The sequence below is a fragment of the Odontesthes bonariensis genome, chromosome 2, assembly GCF_027942865.1.
Source record: "Odontesthes bonariensis isolate fOdoBon6 chromosome 2, fOdoBon6.hap1, whole genome shotgun sequence".
In the NCBI taxonomy this organism is placed as follows: Eukaryota; Metazoa; Chordata; class Actinopteri; order Atheriniformes; family Atherinopsidae; genus Odontesthes; species Odontesthes bonariensis.
Genome location: NC_134507.1, coordinates 34,002,594 through 34,024,451, shown reverse-complemented (window position 1 = coordinate 34,024,451; position 21,858 = coordinate 34,002,594). Strand labels below are relative to the sequence as shown.

Below are 21,858 nucleotides of genomic sequence, written 5' to 3'. Positions count from 1 at the left end.
GTAGTGTAAAGTCACACCAACGTATTCACTCAGGAGAGAAACCTTTCATCTGTGGTCAGTGTGGGGCAGCTTTCACTACATTAGGTAGTCTAAAGACACACCAACGTATTCACACAGGAGAGAAGCCATACAGCTGTGGTCAGTGTGGGGCAGCTTTCATTGCATTATCTAGTCTAAAGACACACCAACAAAGTCACACAGGAGAGAAACCTTTCATCTGTGGTCAGTGTGGGGCAGCTTTCACTGCATCAGGTAATCTAAAGAGACACCAACGTATTCACACAGGAGAGAAACCTTTCAGCTGTGGTCAGTGTGGGGCAGCTTTCACTAGATTAGGTAGTCTAAAGACACACCAACGTAGTCACACAGGAGAGAAGCCATACAGCTGTGGTCAGTGTGGGGCAGCTTTCATTGCATTATCTAGTCTAAAGACACACCAACAAAGTCACACAGGAGAGAAACCTTTCATCTGTGGTCAGTGTGGGGCAGCTTTCACTGCATCAGGTAATCTAAAGAGACACCAACGTAGTCACACTGCAGAGAAATGATTTTCTTAAATCAACAACAATTTTCATGGCAGATAAGCAAACATTCACCTGGGACTCCCAGTGGAAGTCACACGTTAGATCTGGTTCTCAGTAGGGCTGGGCGATATATCGATATTTAAGATATATCGATATATTTTTAAATAAGATATGGAATAGACCATATCGCATATATCGATATAGTTCAAATATCGGAAATAGGTAATCTCAAGCTGATGTTTAAAAACGTTTTTCTTAAACTGAGCACTTTATTTTGTTATCTCTTTATATATAAATGCTGCCCTCAGAAAAAGATTTACCTATTTTATTTTATTGGCCAATTTTATTTAAGATATTTTTTTTATTTAAATGTGCACCTTACGGAGCTTTGTTATACAGTGTTTATGTTTACATTTTATAGTGAGTTTTCAATAAATCTACTCGTATTTGGCTTTGACTTTGACTGAGCATTTAATTTCACAGCTCTCACTTTGCGGAAAAAATATCGGGATACATATCGTATATCGATATTCAACCTAAATATATCGGGATATGACTTTTGGTCCATATCGCCCAGCCCTAGTTCTCAGTGAGTGTTTCCTGCTGAGATCCAGCCGTGTCTGATCAGTGCTGCAGTTTCTTGTTTTGCATTATTCTCTCCTCTTACTCAGACTACACCTGAAACTAATCAAAAGCAGGAAGCAGCACGAAGAATTGTCACATCAGCCAACTCAAAGAAGTAATAACAAGTGCTTGAAAAAGGCAAATGAATGAAGGGACGTAAAAATGAGGAAAATACCCTCAGTCCCCAGAAGTCTTTCTGGGGTTCCTGCTCCCAAAGCACACTGAGCGCTGCTTCTGTGCTTCAGTGTTTTTCAGTAGTTTGTGTTCACTTTTTCCACCTCCGTAATGATCTGTAAAACTGAAGGTTGTTGAAGAACACATTGCTGGATCCAAACAATAGTGTAATGTTCCAATTTGACCTCCTGGTGGCAGTGTCGTCTCACTGGGGATTTCTCATTGATTCTTTTAAAAGCAGGAATCAATGTCAGATATTCATGATCTGAAGGGGATGAACTCCTGTGCTTCTGCAGAATACCTGAGTTTCCTCCAGTGCCACCATTAAGTTAGTGTTTTTCGCCATATATATTTATATTTACACTAACTTATAGATTTAATCTGCTGTAACTTCTGATTAAATGGAGGTTTTCTTCTTTCTTTAACTGCAGAATTCCACCGTAATATAATTCTAGTTCAAAAAATAAAATGATAAACTCAAATATCAGCTTTAGTTATTTATAAATGTAGACTGATGATACAAATTGGATGGAAGCTTTTGGCTCCGGATGAAATTTTTTGGGTTCAGGTGGAACCGAACCAGGTCAGCACCATTATCCCAGAATTCTTTGCATCTTCTTCAGATTTTCTCTGTGAAAACAGAGACTTCTGAAGCATGTTTCTGAGCTGGTGTGGATGCTGCTGAAAGGACTTCTGCTTGTCACTCTGGTAGTTTTTCACATCTGTTATGATGTGTAACCGTAGCAACGGCAAAGTTGTTCACCTGTTGGTGCAGCTAACTGAGCTTCACAAAAGCCCAAGAAATGGCTGGAAAAATACCCCAAATCTGGATGAGCTGAAGAGGAGACGTCTAGGATGCAGAGCAGGAACAAACTGGAGGAAAAGGAGGAGGAAGTTTAAAGCATTTCTTCCCTCGATCATCAGGGGAAATGTGAGGTCACTGGTGGATAAGACAACTGCATGGATCAACTACACACTGAAAGGTTGAATCCTAAAGTTTCTCTTTTCATTTTGGCTTGATAAATGTTTATAATTTATTAATTACTGTACACTAGCACTGATAACGTGGAGGTGCGTCGCTTACTTAAAAAAATCCGGGTTACTGTAATTTTGATTTTTTTTTTTTGTCGTAAAGTGGGTGTTACTGACGTCCTCGTCGTGCCACTACCACAGACAGCCCACAGACCTGCTGCCTATTTATTCATTCGGCTAAAATTCAAAATTACATTAACCCGGATTTTTTTAAGTAAGCGACGCACCTCCACGTTATCAGTGCTAGTGTACAGTAATTAATAAATTATAAACAGCATAGTTTGTGCCTGTATAATAAATTGGATTATTTTATGAATTATGATTATTATTAATTAATTGAATTCCAATTGGCTTGAATTGGACTTACTATCTAAGTGCCTTGAGATGACATTTGTTGTATTTGGCGCTATATAAATAAAAATGAATTGAATTGAATTGAATTATAACGTTGCCCATAGGAAACCGTTTCATGGCCGAATATCTCAAGAGAGCAGCCAGACGCCTCTCGAATATCTTCGGAACAGCTCCAAATGACCAACAACAAGCAGGGGTGAGTAGAACATCATGTTATAATGTGAAATCAAGGGCCCAATGTAAAAAAAACGGTCTTATCCTTTAAGGTGGAAAGTTTCATTCTCTGATTTAATGGCTCAAACTGGTACTGAACAGCTTTTAGTTTGTCAGGATGAGGGATGAAAGCTCCTAAAGAAATAAAGTCTGCTGTCCAGCATCCCAACAGAAGAATGGAAGCAGCTCAGAAAGGAGGCTGAAGCTGTGATTGGGTGGTTCAGGCAGATGCAGAGCAGCTTCTGGAAGCAGAGGGAGGGGCTTCAGCTCCTGTGGATGCTGATGGCTGTTAGGAAAGGAAGGGCAGGTTATTCAGCTCAGAGCAGACTGGGATTTATCAAGCCAAAATGAAAAGAGAAACTTTAGGATTCAACCTTTCAGTGTGGAGTTGAACAGCTCAGGCTGTCGGCTGAAAGCTCTGAGCCTCCGAGAACGTGGAAACTACGACCAGACGACTTTTAAAGTTGGTATACTTTCAGAAAAGAATTATATCTATATCTACACATATCTCAGAAGAAATTAAAATCTATTTCAAGATTGATTCAAATTGTCTTTATTAGATTTCTCAGAATCTGCCGGACTACAAACCCTGCAAATGTAGACCAGAGCATTTTCCACCAGAGCAGGGGCGGATCTAGAAAAATATTTATGGGGTGGCAAGAGGGGGGCAGGAATTTTTGAGGGGTGGCAACATATGGCAGATGTATATATACTGAATTTAATCAATTTGATAAGAAATAATATGTACACACTACGCAAGGGCACAGGCTGCCATTTACAAACTCATACAGACAAATTTAGTTTGTTTCCGGACAGTTTTATAATGTATATACAAAAGAGATAACAATAACAACAACACCGTTTACACCAGTGTCACATTTTAAAATTTTTTTCTCACACTTTAGGTTTTATTAAAGGTGATATCAGATTTTCTATGTTTCCATAACAAAGATATAAATACATAAATGTGCAGCTTCTTTGAGGTCATCATTTTAACAGCTTTGTAAAGGCTCACCAGTGAGCATAAAATGAAGTTGTCATGCCTATAACAGTTGAATGCAGCGATTTCCATGTTGCTCAGCAAAACGCTTCACAAACTTATCTAGATCTGATGCTTTTGTGCGTTTTGACTCAACGCTGAGTACAGTCAAACTCAATAGTCTCTTTTCTGTCATAGTAGACCGCAAATATAAGTCTTTATGAGCCTGAGAGATTAAAAACTTTGCTCACAGGATGCACTGCTCACAGGTAAAACAACTGCTATTTTACACAATCTGAACAACTCATAAAAAACATCCTGGTATGGGTCCAAAAACTGAGCAAACTCCATGAGAGTGGTAGGACACTCCTTTTCCCCCTTTTTTCTGTCTAGTTTCTCCTCATCTGATGAACTCATGTTTGAGATCCTCAATATTTGAATCATAAGCTTCAGCCAATAACAGAACAGCCTCCTCCCTCAGAAAAGTTGGACTTGATGGATTTAGTGCCTGGACACCCTGCATAATGTTACAATTTGTGTTCGAAAATCTTCTTCCAATTTGTCCAACCATGTTATCCAGAACCGGATAGTACACAGAGACACAAAACGTGTTTGCTATCTGGAACAACATACTGTCCCAAGGTGTGGTGGACGACAGTATCCTGAAGCGCCTTCGTTGTCTGTCTCGGCCTCGTTGGTTTTCGCTGAGTCGTGTCAATGTTACTTTGTTGACATAAATCAAGTGTTTCACTCCACATTTCCTCAAAAGAGGCTTGACTACGGTACTGGACCAGTGTCTCTTTAAGTGCTTCATTAAGTTCTACAGCCTTAGCATGGTCCACTGTTTTAGACTGGAGCATGTCTGATAAAAATGTGGAGTCACTCAGGACCTTTCTGAACAGAACAAGAGATCCAGCTAAATTCAGATCAATTTGAGCCAACATCCCTCTTGCTTCACCAGCTCTCTGTGGATGGTTCTCAGATCTCTTCAGGCACCTTCAAGGCAACCTCTCCAGAACATTGAGACATGCTGTGGGCCTACAGGCCCAACGTGTATCACTTAGCCGTTGGAGTTCCCTTGGTGCACCATCAAACATCTCATGCACTTCCAGCCATTTGTTATGTACATAAGACCCAGAGATGAAAACAGTCAGTCCTTCCAATCATGAGAAGAAGTTTCCTGCATCTGCCACACTTTTCACAGCATCTGCTATAACCAAGTTCAAGCTACAGTGAGCATAGAAGGCATGTTTGGCTACTTCTTTTGTTTTTGCTTGAACACCTGCATGTGCCATCGTAGCCTACAAGGTTTTTCTTGTACTCCAGGAAGCATATCATCCTGTCACTTAAAGCAGCAGCATCCAGGTGCTCTGCCACTTCAAACTCCAGAAAGCTCTCATGAACCACACCGTTGTAAAAATATCTCAGAACATTTGCTCTTTTTTCTGAACATCTTTTCTGACTCAGTCTGATGATGTCATCATGTTACTGTGATCATGTGATGAAAGTTATCTTTTATCTTTTTCAGCTTGTTTAGGCTTGTTGCTGCATCAGTGTTAAAATAAGAATAAATGTTTCAGTAAATGTTCAAATGTACTCATTATTTTTGCACTTTGTTGCTGTTGTTTTGCCAATAAATGATTGTACTTCTAACTCTCTGTGTTGTGTATTTATTTCCATGTTCCTCAGCATGGAACAGGGAACGTTCCCTCCCTGAGAGGAAAGTCGTGTCAGATATCATGTTTTTCTATCATTCTATGAGCTGTGAGGCCAAACAGCAAAAGACTGCAGCTGGTTTTTCTCAGGGTTGAAGGTTGTTTTTGTCACTTTTCTGCCACAAGAGGAAAACAGCACAGCTTCATCCACAGGAACCTCCCTCAGGAAACTGTTGGTGGCCACAGAAGTGCTTTAAATTAAAGGCCAAACTGAAGCTAAAGTAATGATGACAACACTGATAATCTAATGACTTGGATCCAAAGGGAAAGTTCCCATGAGCCTTTGCAGTCAGCATGAAGCAGCCCATGGTCAGAGCCTCCTCTGACCATGGGCTGTATGTGGCCCTGCGATGGACTGGCGGCCTGTCCAGGGTGTACCCCGCCTCTTGCCCATTGACCGCTGGGATAGGCTCCAGCCCCCCCGCGACCCGACTGACGGATTCAGCGGTATAGATAATGAATGGATGGATGATATAGATGAGAAGACATAGTTTATGTGTGTGAAAACAGCATTATGTTGGGAATAAAATAACTGCACAGTCAAATAGCCACTTAATATTTATGTTACAGTGTAAAACATGATCAAAATGAGCCTCCATGCCGAGATCCCACTGCTTTATCCACCATCAGTGGATCATTTTCACACTCACCAGGTTCCCAGGACTTGGGATGGGAATTGTTAGAAATTTACCAATTCCGGTTCCATTATCGATGTCGCTTATAGATTCTCATCCAGTTATATACAGTGCAAATATAGTACAAATGTCTTTGGCTGCAGAAACACTTTCATTTCAAGTATGCAGCAACATCTGATGTATTTTGGTCTCAGTCCTTTGGCTTTTCCTGCCTGGATGAAAGGGGGAGCTGCAGGTATGCGGGAGCCTCTGATCCTGAACGTCCCAGAGATAATCAGCTTCAATCCTTTCTCCTGGAGTTGTGTTTCCTGCAGCTGGAACTGTGTGTGTTTGTTTTCAGAGTCTCCAGCAGAGCCAGATGTCCTCTATTCTTCACTGAGGTAGTCCACCAGTCCAACCACTGATGTCCAGCTGCTGGGACCAGTTTGCTGCACCAAACCACCAGTTTAGCTTCATGAATGGATCAGAATCTGACAACAAGCCAAAGCTGTTTAATGTCCTCAGAGACTTTCCCGTTATTCATGTTGTATTAATGAGTTCTGGACTCAGCTGCTGTTATCTCAGCAGCACTCTGCTTTCTTTGAAGACGAGCCAGAGAAGAGCTCCTGCTTCGCCACCCAAGGACCCAGCAAAGGATTCAGCCACAGCAGCCACAGCAGCACCTCCAGCATCCCGAACACAGGATTCAGCAGCTCCACCATCGCCTTCACCACGGGCCTCACCACAGGCCTGGGACCCACCTGCTGCATCTACACCCTCCAGAGATGTTTCACCATCGTTCTCTTCTCCACCGTCACCCAGGAGATTTCCTGATCACCTTGAAAGCTTGGTGAAATCGGGGATTAAAATGGTTCCTCTCACGCCAAACATGGCAAGATCAAGAATTCTATCCTCAAAGAAGCATCGAGCCCCTCTCCCTCCCCAGCCTACTCCATCGACCAAAGCCCCCCCAGCTTGGCCCCCACCACCGGTGCCCACAGCTGTCATTTCCAACAGCGTCAATGCTGTTGTCTAGGACACTAAGGGCCTCTGTGTTGGTAAACACCATCTCAACCAGAGGTCCAAGGATGGAGTGAAGAGAGGGACAATCAGACTGTCCAATCAGAGAAATCTTATCCATATCTCTTGCAAGAACACAGCATCCAGTTCAACTATAACTAATCTCAAACACGCAGTACTCAATGTCAGATCTTTAAGTAACAAATCATTCTTAATTAATAGTTTTATTTCCTCTCACAATCTTGATTTTATGTTTTTAACTGAGACGTGGCTCGACAAAAACACAGCAAATGCAGTCCTGATTGAGTCTAGTCCACCTCACTTCAATTTTGTGTCTGAAACACGAGAAAACCAGAGGGGTGGGGGTGTTTGTGCCATGTTCATGGACAATATACCCACCCACAAGTTGTCATTTGGGTTTTTTTCATCATTTGAGTATGTGTCATTCAAAATGGAGATAAAACAATCTTCCATACTTTATATCACCATTTATAAACCACCACAGAATTGTTTTATTGATGATTTTACTGAACTACTTTCAATTGTGTGCACTGCTTTTGACTGTTTAGTCATAACAGGGGACTTGAATGTGCATGTGGACGTAGCACATAACAAGGAAGCTAAAGAGCTCACTGCTGTCCTTGAAATGTTTGGTCTAACTCAGCATGTGACTGAGCCCACCCACAACAGAGGGCACACTCTAGATGTGCTCATTTCAAGGGGTGTTGTTATTTCAAACGTGGATGTCGTTGATGTTGCTTTATCTGATCATTTCTGTGTTTTCTTCGACCTATCTACTTTACCCAAAACACCAGCTGGGTCTGCAGTCGTTCGGGGAAGACTCATAAATGACAGAACAGGGACACAGTTTATGGAAATGATTAGGTTTGAGAACACCCTGTGTTCTGATGTTGATGATCTGTTGAACTCTTACACATCAAGTCTCTTAAATGTTTTGGATACCATTGCTCCTGTCAAGGTTAGAATGGTTAAAAGTAGGCAAAGGGCGCCATGGAGGAAAGAAGAGTCGGTCAGGGCACAGAAAAGGGAGTGCCGGAGAGCCGAACGGAAATGGCGCAAGTCAAAGCTCCAGGTTCATTATGAGACTTACAAAGAAAAGCTATGTGTGTTCAACCAGACTTTGCGTAGAACAAGGGAGAGTTATTTTTCTGAAATCATCAAAAACTGCAGTAACAACTCTCGTGTCCTGTTTGCTACAGTAAACAGATTAACAAACCCTCCAGTTTCACTGCCTTTAGAACTCATTTCTACATCCAAGTGTAATGAGTTTGCATCATTCTTTAATGACAAAGTTCAAGGCATTAAAAATGCAATAATTTCCACAACACAAATAACTACTCTGCAGCCAGCTGGACACCTAGAGCTGACACATTTCACACCTGTTACTGACAAAACAGTCGAAGAGACCATCTGCAGTCTGAGTTCATCAACGTGCTGCCTTGATGAGTTGCCCATTAGATTCCTAAAGTCTGTGCTGAGCAGTTTGTTACCACAACTCGCTCATCTAGTCAACATCTCACTCCAGACTGGAACATTTCCAAAGGCCTTAAAAACTGCTGTCATTAAGCCTCTTCTAAAGAAGAGCAATCTTGATGCCACAGTACTGAACAACTACCGGCCCATATCAAACCTGCCATTCTTAGGCAAAGTCCTAGAAAAAGTTGTATACCAACAGCTTAGTGACTTTCTCCTGTCTAACAATGCTTTTGATACTTTCCAATCAGGCTTTAGGCCCCACCACAGCACTGAGACAGCTCTGATCAAGGTGACAAATGACATCCGCCTGAACACAGATGCAAGTAGAGTCACAGTCTTAGTTCTGCTGGACCTGAGTGCTGCCTATGACACAGTTGACCATGCGATCTTATTACAGAGGTTAGAAGACTGGGTGGGAATCTCTGGTCGTGCTTTAAACTGGTTCAAGTCCTATCTGGAGGACAGGAAATATTTTGTTGAAATTGGTAACTGTGTCTCAGACCAAATGGCTATGACCTGTGGGGTTCCCCAGGGGTCAATCCTGGGACCCGTATTGTTCAATCTGTACATGCTTCCACTAGGCCAGCTAATACGCAGCTATAATGTGTCCTACCACAATTATGCAGATGACACTCAGATCTACGTGTCACTGACGGCAGGAGAACACGGGCCTGTAGATACACTGTGTCGCTGCATCGAACAGATCAGTGTGTGGATGCAAAACAATTTCCTCCAGCTAAACTCAGACAAAACTGAAATCATTGTCTGTGGCCCACAGAAACAAAGAGAAAGTGTTATCAGTCACCTTGAGACTCTCTCTCTAAAACCTAACTATCAAGTTAGAAATCTCGGGGTAATACTGGACTCAGACCTGAACTTTAACAGCCACATTAAATCTGTAACATCAGCAGCTTTTTACCATCTAAAAAACATTGCCAGAATCAAAGGAATAGTGTCTAAACCAGACTTAGAGAGACTGATCCATGCGTTTGTCTCCAGCAGGTTAGACTGCTGTAACGGCCTGCTCACTGGGCTCTCTAAACGGGCTATAAGACAGCTGCAGTACATCCAGAACGCTGCTGCTCGAGTCCTGACTAGAACTAGGAAATACGACCATATTAGTCCAGTGCTCAGGTCTCTGCACTGGCTTCCTGTCGCTCAGAGAATAGACTTTAAAACAGCTCTGTTTGTGTACAAGTCTCTTCATGGTCAAGCGCCAAAGTACATCTCTGACATGTTAGAGCCATATGAACCAACTCGGGCTCTGAGAACCTCAGGGAGGGGTCTCCTGCTGGTGCCCAGAGTCAGGACTAAACAAGGTGAGGCTGCGTTTCAGTTTTATGCTCCTAACATCTGGAACAGTCTTCCAGAAGATGTGACAGGCCTCAACTCTGACAATGTTTAAATCCAGGCTGAAAACAGTTCTATTTAGCTGTGCATATGACACCTGAAAGTATTTTATCTGCACTCTTCACTTTTTAATTAATGATTATTTTAATGGGTTAATTTTTTTTTTTTTATTCCTTTTTAATGGTTTTATTGCCTTCTTGTGATTTTATGTAGCTGTAAAGCACTTAGAATTGCCCTGTGTATGAATTGTGCTCTAGAAATAAAAGTGCCTTGCCTTCTGATGAAGCCTCATCGAACAGCAGAAGGTCCAGATGCATCTCGGGGAATTTCTGCAAAAATGCTATTTCATGCATGTTAAACTGTTATTTTATAGATGCAACCAAAGAAATGGGAACAGATGAGAAATTCTTCCCATCCCTGAATTTTATCTTGAGGAGCTACTGATGATGCAGCCCTTTTGGCCACCTGGTACCTGCTTCAGGTCAACCTCCTGAACAACCCAACACAAAAGGCCTTTTCTTCTTGAATTTTTCCCTACAAGCAGGTCCGATGCTACTGTCCTGATAGGCAATGATGACCTTCTGGCCACACCTCTGCAATTGAGGCTGAGAGGCTCCTTTCAGTTTCCATGACCCAACCTCAATGGTAATGTATACATTTAATAAAAATACTCAGCTTTGTGTTTCAGATGTCATGAACAGGGTCCTCCACTAGATGTTTGCCCCCACCATCTGAGCCAACTTACTTCCAGGTAGTGAGTAAGTGACAACATTGAGCCTATAAATTTTGTTTCAGAGCCACTTCACTAAAAGTAGCTGCCACATCTTTTGATTTGTGTAGCACAAGCTTCATTACAAGTATTCAGAGTACAAGACCTTTGCAACCACAGACGATATTATGAAGCCATCCTCGGTCATGGACTTGCAGAAACTGTCCAGGTTTCACATGGCCCCAGCATCTGATGGGTCTGCCCTTACCCAGAGCTGTAGGGTGAGGACTGCTACAGAGTGGAAAGGTTTCCCCCTCAGCACAATATGCAGCAGTGGAATCTTCTGATAGAGCTCAAGGCCACACCTTTACCCACTGCTGTCAGAGAGCTCCAGTTGGCTTTTCAGCCATTTTTAGTTGGGAATACATTCCAAGCTGAAGCTGTCAAGACCTTCACAAGCTCACCTTTGAGCAGATACCGTCCTTAAGTTAATGCCAAGACCTTATTTATAGGATTAAGTCATGTCAACTTGTCAGGCCCTCAACGATCCCCTCCAACCCACAACTGGATGACCCAGAGACAGCGAGGAGCCATTTGATGGTGCAACAAGGTATTCAAGTTCAAGCCATTTATTCAAGCGGTAGCAGCAGCGATGCCTCTAGAATATGCAGATCTGCAAGACAAAGAAAGTCAGTCACCTACCAGCAGCTACAGAGAGCACACATGCAGAGTAAAATGAGCCTCACCAGAAAGATCCTCAGAAGCCGCTCTGAACTTGAACCTTGTGCCGAGATGTTTTGCCGTGGTCTGGCTCAGATTCTGTTGGGGTGTAGCGGAACTGGCTGAACAGCACACGCTTCTTGTTGTAGCGGGACCGAGATTTGTAAGCGTAGACTTGATCCTCGTCGGCCACAGGAGTGAAGACTGGCTCATCCTCGCCGCTGGTGTCAGATGAAAGGCTCCAGCTCCCATCTTCAAACTGGTAATTGCTGCCAGCAGCTCCAGACTGACCTCCCTGAGCACCATGCTGCTGTGCTCCAGAACCACTGGTTCCAGTTTGTTTCTGATACATTGGCTTAGATAGATCTTGTCCATAAACTGAATACATGGGTGAGGAAACAGAGAATTTAGATCAGCCTTCCATTTACACCCCGAGTCAATTTAAACTGCTTTTAGTTGCTGAGCTTTGATTGGGATCAGCTTACCGCTTTGTGCAGGAGATGCTTCCAATCAGCACACAAGAAATCCACAAAACCCTGCAAAAAACAGGGACATCTCATATGAAGTTCTGAGTACATTTAGAGTCCAGTGGGGTCCAACCACCACCTCCCCTTAACATGCCCAGTCCTGTTGAGCTTAACTGCATATTCATAGTGTAATGCTGCGACCAAATGAGGGTCTGCTTGCCTCAGACATTTAAGGCAGGAGAGGTTCAGTGCCACCACTTAGAAGCACTGGGATAGACTAGAAGTTACTCACCTCATTCTGCTGCAATATAATTAAAGCTTGCCTGGGACCTGCTCCTGCCAAACTGCACTAACACAAAGTTCAGAGCCCTGTGACACTAACCTGAAGCTGCAGGAGCTGCTTTCTTATGATCCTCAGTGCAGAGGGAACTGATTGCTCAGCGGTAACAGCTGCTGCTGAAAGGTGCAAGGCTGCAGCTAACTGGCAACAATGGACTAACATAGTTGTCCACGAGTTGACACGTAGTCTTAGGCCACATTTACACATAGCCGGGTATTTAGAGAAACAAATATTCCCCCCCCCTCCGTTTTCCAAAATAACATCGTGCACACAACATCGTTTTCAAAAAACTTGTCATTTACATCAACCCGCATAAATACGCCGTCAAGCGCCATAATAACTATGCCAAACCTATTGGTGGCAGTGTAGGGAAAGGAATAAAGCCATGCAAGCCAATCAAAATCCTCAGAATCAAGGACTTTCCTCATGTGAAGGAGGAGATAACGCGAGCAAATATCACAACAAAACTGGAGGCAATAAGAGGAAAATATAGACAGTCAGTGGATACTGGACGCAGGAACGGCCACGGAAGAGCGGTGCTCCTCTATTTTGAACTGTGCGAGCAGGTTTGGGCTGGCAAATGCAATAAGGCCAGAATCGTTTGCACAAATGTAAAAATTAGTAGAACTTTAACATCATCCATGATAATCCTGATCAGTAGCCAAACAAACTGTAAACATAAGGCGCTCGCATGACGTTAAGCATTTTCTGGCGCATAATGTGACGTTTAAGAACCTAAAACGCCGTTTCTCCCAGTTGAAGACGGCAACACATAACCGGCGTTATCAGAAATCTCCACTTTGGCCGGAGGTTTTAGAAATAATCGTTTTCTGTGATAAAAACGGGGTTTTGGTGTAAATGAGAGGCAAAACCGCAGGAAAAAATCTGCATTTTCCTATCGTGTAAACGGGGCCTTAGGTCATGCATAGATTTCAAAGCAAAGCAGAGATACAAGGCCAATATACCAGGGAAGGGCTCGTCCGGGATTTGAACCCGGGACCTCTCGCACCCAAAGCGAGAATCATACCCCTAGACCAACGAGCCAGGGTTTGCAACTTTAGGCGTCACACGAGCGCCGCGGGCCACAGATAGCAAAACGATACCCTCGGAAGGTACGTTCGATCATCGAATAGAAACATCCTACAACTTTCAGTTCAGCTCACTCATTGTCAGTGTTGCTTCCATCTTTTTTATTTCATAAACAAGGTCCAGAGACTCTCTCAAAACTAACTGTGATTTCTAAAAACGTTTTCATCAAGTCTGACCAAAGAACAGACTCACAATAACCATGATGCTCATTGAAAGGTCCATCATTTGATGAAGAGCAACAATGCAAAGCATTGAGTAGAACCCTGCTAACAACCAGTTTCTTATACTAAGTCATAGCACACTATGATGGACTTGAGGCACTGCAGGGATTTGAACCCAGGATCTTCTATTTACAAGACAGGCACTTTGACCAACTAAGCCACAGCACCACATGGTTCATAAAACTGATGAAGGAATAAAGAGCAGGAACTGCATCCACCTCAGGAAGTGGTTTTTGTGATTTATTTCCAAAATTCATGTGATATCTGCATAAAACAGGGCATGATATTATTCAAATAATCTGCAAATATGAAAACATTCAATTAAGTCCCAGTTCAATCTTCTGTACTTCAAGAATAACTAAAGCCATTAGATGAAGTGCCCCCAAGTACAGACTGTTTTGGAAGTCCAGGGGCCTCATGTACAAAGACTTGCGTGGATTTCCTACTGAAACTTGGCGTACGCTCAAACCCAAATGACGTCCAACGTCGGATGTACGAATCTGTGCGCACGCATGTATCCGAGCACATATCGTTTGTACGTCCCAATCAACATGGAATTGAGCGCATATGTCGGAGCAGCCGACTCCTCCCTGTCCACGCCCCTACTTAAATACGCAAATCATATTTAAATGAGCCCTGCACCTGCGATTCCCCTCTGTGTACGGTCAGAAAATAAAGAAAAAAGACTGAATAAGACGGGAAAAAAGAAGAATTTCACGGAAAGCGATATGTCGGTGCTACTTTCTGAAGTGGAGGCCCAAAAAAATTTGTTCTTTGACACGGTGTCCTCCGGCATAAGCATCAAACTAAGAGGAGTGGGTGGGAGAGCGTGAGGCTGTCAATGCTGGGGGGTCTGAGAAGCCTCACAAGCAGAGGTGAAGAAGAAGTGGTCCAACATTAAGGTGGATGTGAAGCAGACTGGCTGCCCACCGCCGCAGTGTGGCCAAAACAGGCGGGTGGGGGGGGTGACCGACTCTGTTTGAACAGAGAGTCGGCGCAACAATGGGTGACACTGCTCTCTCATGGGGTGGTGGGAGCTCATGTGGGTCACTCTGATTACCCCCAAGCTAAATACTGATGTTTTTGTGTAACTCACAACAACGTGTTCATACAGTAACGTGCAGAAGTGTGCCGGGGAAAAGGTGAGGCTGATGAAGACCTTTCACACTTTACGCACGGGGTTATTAATATATGCCCACAGAGACGATCAGGGGCTTGTTAGAAAGATCTTAAACTGGAGTTTAACCAGCAAAAAACAGCAACAAACTAACTTTAACCACCGACTGATGCTGTGAAGACGGGATAGAAACTGGGGGCGCACATACTCAATGCGTGTCACAAGGAATAATATTAGGACAAAACAAGAATAAAGTTACTCACCAAGAAGCCACCCATCACGCACAGTGCCACCTTGTAGTCTGTTCCCAACGATGCTGTTACTCAGAATGTATGAATCGTGCGTTGAACCAGGGCACCTCGCCACACTTTTGGTTAATTGCATTTACGCATCACATATGATCTGTACATCGATCGAATGAAAATGTTTCCTGTTAACATGCAAATTCATCATGTGATGGCGCTTTTATAGCAATGTGTGCGCAGTCGATAGCTCCGATTACAAAACCGGCTCTCGCTTCAAATTGAGCTTTAATGTTGGCCTGTTGGGAACTTGATATACGTGGCTGAGATGCAGATAATTCTGTCCCACACGGCTGGCATGGCTCGGCTCAGGGTAGACTGGCACAGTCCCAATCGGTTGGCCAGCTCCCTCTGGAATGCCCCGGTTGCTATAGGAACCCCAGTGTGCACATCACCTCTGGAATGCTCCGGTTGGAACTCCAGTGTGCACATCACCACTGGAATGCTCCGGTTGGAACCCCAGTGTGCACATCACCTGTGGGCACAGGCAGCGCATGGCTCCTCGCTGTGTTGCGCTCCAACGCCGGCCGCAGCTCTGCGCACAGTTCCAGGAGGATTTCCCTCAAAACAGCTAATGTGTCGCCATTATATGCCAGCTAATCCTCTCTGTTGTAGTGAACACACGCTCTCTTTGAATTGCACCATTTGCAAAGTCTTCTAATACTGCTAAAGCAGCCATTGTTTTTAATGGTATGCATTGCACCACTTTGCGCTGCTTTTATATCCACTCGTGTAAATGGAGACACATGGGTGTGTTAATTGTTGATCAGTATTAATTGTTCATCCATCTCAAATGTGCACATCACTGTCTGAGGACAAATTGTTTTCACATTTATTTATTATAACAGTTTCCCAACATCACCTTAGGTGTCGCCAAAGAATCAGCAGCTGCAGAAACGTGCGTACGCCGGCCCTGAAGCTGCCGTGAGGCACCGCACATTTCCACGGTCTTTTCGTTCTTGATACATCTGATCGTTGACGTGAAAAGGTGCATACGCACCCTTTGTACATGAGGCCCCAGCACTCCTGAAGCACTGCTGTAAACAGTTATGGCACCATGTTGATGTAAATAGTAACACCTTAAGGCACTGCTGGGATTTGAACCCAGGATCTACCTGTTTACAAGACAGGCACTTTGACCAACTAAGCCACAGCACCACATGGTTCCAAAAACTGATGAAGGAATAAAGAGCATGAACTGGATCCACCTCAGGAAGTGGTTTTTGTGTTTCTGTACCTCAAGAATAGTTAAAGCCATGAGTAGAAGTGCCTCCAATTGGTTCAAAACTTCATCGTATCTTGCAGATATTGTTGGCTTTTCAACTCAGACCCTGGTGTTCATGAGGAAGGCACTTTCACCAGTTACAGCCTGATCTCATGAAGCGGTGTACTTATTACACGCCAAGTCATTTACCCTGTTTTTACAAGGCTTTTTTATGCTTTTGTGTATTATTTTACACTTCATATTTTGAGGAAATGACGTCCTGCCCTCAGCTTTTACGCTAACTCTGACTATTTCACGGTTTGTACGTTCATTTTGATGTTATGTAGTGTGACAGGAGGAGAACCTCCACCGTACTGTACCCTAACCAATTGACTTGTTATGTTAACGGAGTAAAATTACACTCCGAAAGCATAAAATAGGCATAAATGACACTTTAAAAGCTGTGGGCTATTTATATGCACTTTTATTAAGTGGACCAGTGAGAAGCATTTAGTAGAACCCTGATAATAAGCTGTTTTATATGCTAAGTCATAGTTAGCTCTGAAGGACCACAGGCAATGCTGGGATTTGAACCCACGATCTCCTGTTTACAAGACAGGCACTTTGACCAACTAAGCCACAGCGCCACATGGTTCATAACACTGATGAAGGAATAAAGAGCAGGAACTGGATCCACCTCAGGAAGTGGTTTTTGTGATTTATTTCCGAAATTCATGTGATCTCTGCATAAAACAGGGCATGATGTTATTCAAATTATCTCTATATGTGAAAACATTGGATTAAGACCCAGTTCAATCTTCTGTACCTCAAGAATAACTAAAGCCATGAGATGAAGTGCCTCCAAGTACAGACTGTTTTGGAAGTCCAGCACTCCTGAAGCACTGCTGTAAACAGTTATGGCATCATGTTGATGTAAATAATAACATCTTAAGGCGACAGCAGCGCGAGGTCCCGCTGTTGAGAAAACACTTCTTTTCTGTCCATGAGCGAAGTGGTGAACCCATCCACGCAGTGAACATGTGGAAGCCTGCCGGGGGACCGAGGCTCGCCTTCAGCTCAGCGGGACCTCGCGCTGCTGTCGCCGCGGTCACCTGTCGGCTGGTGGCCGGGATGCTCTGCTCACTGGCGGACACCAGAAGAAGCTGCCGGCTCAACTTATTTCAGGCGGCTGGCCTGGGAGAGGAGAGCGGTGAGCAGCTCACACAGGCTGACCTGTTCGTGGCTGTGAAAACCACCGGGAGGTATCACCGGCAGAGACTGGAGCTGCTGCTGGACACCTGGGTCTCTAGAAACGCACCACAGGTGAGTCAGGCTGGAGACTGCAGAAGCTCTGCACTGAAAACAAATGAACCCTTAATTCACAGCTTATTTGCATAAAAGTGACAGAGCCCTTTAAACGGCTCAATTTGGGAGAGACTGAAACTGGCAAGAATAGAGCTGGTGAAATCTCTTTATGTGAGAGTGATTTTGTGCAAAGAACTTCATGAACATGTTCATATAGCCCATAGACCAATTCTAACTTGTTTAAAGAGGTAAAATATGTCTCCTTTAACAAAGCAAACTGTGACTATTTGGCACTGAAAATGCTCCTATCTGTGTATTTAAACAGCGTGTTTCAGTGTGATAAAGATGATTCCCATGAGAAGAGAACTGCTTTCCTACATGACTGAGAACAGGCTAATGTGTCTACATCTGAAATAAAACTGTAGAAAAAGGAGACACCTGATAGAGGACATTTAGAGGCATTCCTTTTTAATGTTTGGTGAGCTGATCTGTCAGTGTTAAAGAAGCAGAAATGAGAAACTTCTCTGAAGCTGATCAGAAATTAAGGTTTTACGGATTACCAAAGAAAAATGTTTCATCGATATCAAACGTCAAACTTGATCAGTCAGTCATATTTTGTCAAAATGTTTCATCACTGATCAGACTTTAACATTTAAAAGATGCTTTATTTCGTTCTTCGACAGCAAATTAGCTCGCTGATGACGTCAGGATCAAAAAGCCCAAAACCTGCTTGAATGAGAGCACCTGTCGCCGGGAGCGGGGGCGCACGCCTGTAATCCAAGCTACCGGGAGGCTGAGGCTGGTGGATCGCTTGAACTCAGGAGTTCTGAGCTGCAGAGGACTATGTCCATCGGGTGTCCGCACTACGTTGGGTATCGATATGGTGCGCCTGGGGTAGCCCGGGAACACCAGGTTGTCTAAGGAGGGGTGCAACGGCCCAGGTGGGAAACGGAGCAGGGCAAAGCCCCCGTGCTGCTCAGTAGTGGGATTGCACCTGTGAATAGATGCTGTAGAGCAGCCTGAGTAATACAGCAGGACTCAGTCTTTTTACACTCTTTCTGCTCTTCCACACACACACACACTGCACGCGCGCTACAACGACACGCTTTGACACCTTTTAGCAGCTTCCTCGCTGCTTCTCTGGCTTCTCTTTCCCTTACAAAGCACAGCTGTTTCTTGCTCCTGCAGCGCCTCCACCTGGACAACACGACCAATGACCATCACTCACTGCAGCTTCACAGACTCATTCAAAGAAGCTGCTCCAGAGGACACTTGCCAATGAGTTTAATGGGGTGCCATGTAATTCGTACACAAGGCAATTCAAAGTGCTTTACAGCTACATAAAATCACAAGAAGGCAATAAAATCATTCCAAAAAACAGAAAAATCATTAATTAATTAATTTAAAAGTGAAGAGTGCAGATAAAATACTTGCAGGTGTCATATGCACATCTAAATAGAACTGTTTTCAGTCTGGATTTAAACATTGTCACATTGTCCAGGCCCCTGCTGGACCCGTGGAGGCTGACTATGTAAACCGAACATTTTTCCATATCCTAAATGTACAGAAACACTTGGGGATAATTGTCCATAGACTCTGAACTGGATTTCTCATTTTGAAAAACACCACATCAACCCCTTTGAGTAATGCTGAGCAATGTTACATTTATGCCCTGTGGAACCTCATCATTGACTCCTATCCTCCGTGCATACAGATGATCTGTGATGGAGGTCATTTCATTTCCAACACTGAGGCTAAATGGCCGGGATCAGTTCATGATTCGAGGATCTTCCGAGCATCCTCACTGGCACAGAGGTTTGCACAAGGCGCAAGAGTTTTACTTACCTGAAGGAGTGTACTTTTGAAGTAAGGTGTAGCATAGGCAGAATTTTGGTAATGTAATGAGAGGTCAGGTGCAGAGGTCATCTTAAGGAATTTAAAGTGCTCGTCATACTTTATTATAGATAGCCATATAAGGCACATATTGCATCAAATTACCTAAAGTCTTAACACATGTATATCCATCCAACATTTCTCTTATTCTGCAGGAGAGTTCAATGGTGTCCTGCTTGGGGACAGAGGCTATGCATGCTGGCCGTACGTCCTCACACCATATCCTGATCCAGGAACAAGGGCATGCACATGCACATGCACATGCACATGCACATGCACATGCACATGCACATGCACATGCACATGCACATGCACATGCACATGCACATGCTAAAACAAGGGCACGGATAGAAATGACCTTTGGCCAAATTAAATACAGGTTCATTGCTTAAACTTCTCAGGCACCATGGCTGACTTCTGACAGAGCCATCTTAAATTAATAGTATACTTCATATTTTATACATTTTGTCTTGTGGACAACTTTTCAGGCTCAAGTCTTTCCTCCTTGATTCCCTGCAGGTTGTAGTGCCTGAAAGGACTCGGTTTCTCCTGACACAGTGAGGGACCTATACAGGGACACATATTTCCTTTGATCCTTATTGTTGTGACTTTTGACTTAGAACTTCTTTTCATAATTTAGCATTGACACAGTAGCAGTTTAAGTCAGAGCAAGTGTAAGAAGGCTAAATATACAGAGATGATTTATAACTTTCCACACGTTTAGGTCATGGCACCCCACTGTGAATATAAATGTAAAAAACACATTTCTAACACTTTGCATGAACCGTACAATAATGACAAGTTTGAGTTCAAGTTGTGTTGAATTGTTTAATTATTATTACATGTTTCTCAAGCTGTGGAGAGAAAACAGAATTAAATACAGTTCACAACACGAAATTCTCCTTTATCTGAATTTATACTAACATCCCTCTCCAGTTTCATCATCTCTAGCTTGATCTTTTTTATTTTCAGTTTCTTGTATCTAGTTTGGCGCTCTCTTTATTGGACAAACACATTTCTTCAAAGGCTACTTACCACCAAATATTTTCCTGTACTTTACCTTCACCTGCTGCCAGGTACGCTTTTGGCTGTTAAGATTGCTCCTGTTGAGATGTAACAGTGAAAAATTAATATGTGGGTCTCACACTCACGATAATATGGTCACAAAGTATGATGATGCGTGTCGATTATTGGTTTATTAATAAAGTGAGCAGGGCCAGTATATTTGTGCTGTACATCTCATACAGAGACAATTCAGCATGCTTTATGTAAACACATTATAACACCAAGAGGAGAGCATAAATACATGAGGACAGTAAAATAAATGTCAATGGTATGAAACTTTCATAACTTACGCATTTCTGTCACAGTCTGTCTGCAGTTGTTAGTCATGCCGTTTCTTCGCTTTATTGATCACAGCTGTATTACCATTTCTGGTGATGACACTTTTAAAATCCTCATACAGCTCCATCAGCATTATTTGTTCAGCTGCCGAAAAAATAACAGCACTTGTCTCGCTCTCCTTTTCACACAGATCTCCGTTTTTCCACCATCCACTCGTCAGGGCTTCTTACGTTCCTCGTGCACTCGCACTTAGCTAGGCTATGTAAGCCTTGCTTGGATTAGCCTCACCGAGATGCAGCTAAAATGTCTTCGAGGAACGACTTGAAGCTTAATTGGGAGATGGTGCTAGTTCAAGCGACACTTACCAGGTATAGCCTGGCTTTCTTTAGCTACTTTCTAGGAACACCCCTCAGGGCTTGATGTTATTCAAATAATCTGCAAATGTGAAAACATTGGATTAAGTCCCAGTTCAATCTTCTGTACCTCAAGAATATTTAAAGCCATGAGATGAAGTGCCTCCAAGTACAGACTGTTTTGGAAGTCCAGCACTCCTGAAGCACTGCTGTAAACAGTTATGGCACCATGTTGATGTAAATAATAACATCTTAAGGCACTGCTGGGATTTGAACCCAGGATCTCCTGTTTACTAGACAGGCACTTTGACCAACTAAGCCACAGCGCCACATGGTTCATAAAACTGATGAAAGAATAAAGAGCAGGAACTGGATCCACCTCAGGAAGTGTTTTCTGTGATTCTGTACCTCAAGAATAGTTGAGCGGAAGTTTATCCACGGCTGTGAGGTGGCTAAGAAAATAGTGCGAGCATGAACGAGCTGCCAAATAAAACACGACAGAAGAAACTTTTCGCCACGAAATTTGATATGGATTACCAGTGCACACCAGTAACCACTCCGGTGAGTTGATGATTTTGAAAACGGACGTTTATGGTGCTTTTACGGACCTTTTTGGACATGCACCATGCTTGCCATTCTGAAGCAGGTTGAGATGAATCAAAATTAGGCAAATACCGGAGACAGCAGTAAACATCAAA

General features: G+C 43.3%; 5 non-coding genes across 5 annotated transcripts; all 5 read right to left on the bottom strand.

The window, feature by feature from the left end:
* Positions 1-13,304: 13,304 nt before the first annotated feature.
* trnap-ugg (transfer RNA proline (anticodon UGG)) lies at positions 13,305-13,376 on the bottom strand. Its single transcript has one exon. It is a non-coding gene; the product is annotated as a tRNA-Pro (tRNA).
* A 360-nt stretch (positions 13,377-13,736) lies between these two features.
* trnat-ugu (transfer RNA threonine (anticodon UGU)) lies at positions 13,737-13,810 on the bottom strand. The gene has a single exon. It is a non-coding gene; the product is annotated as a tRNA-Thr (tRNA).
* A 2,334-nt stretch (positions 13,811-16,144) lies between these two features.
* Positions 16,145-16,219, bottom strand: trnat-ugu (transfer RNA threonine (anticodon UGU)). Its single transcript has one exon. It is a non-coding gene; the product is annotated as a tRNA-Thr (tRNA).
* A 619-nt stretch (positions 16,220-16,838) lies between these two features.
* Positions 16,839-16,912, bottom strand: trnat-ugu (transfer RNA threonine (anticodon UGU)). The gene has a single exon. It is a non-coding gene; the product is annotated as a tRNA-Thr (tRNA).
* Positions 16,913-21,415: 4,503 nt separating this feature from the next.
* On the bottom strand, positions 21,416-21,489 carry trnat-agu (transfer RNA threonine (anticodon AGU)). The gene has a single exon. It is a non-coding gene; the product is annotated as a tRNA-Thr (tRNA).
* Positions 21,490-21,858: the final 369 nt, after the last annotated feature.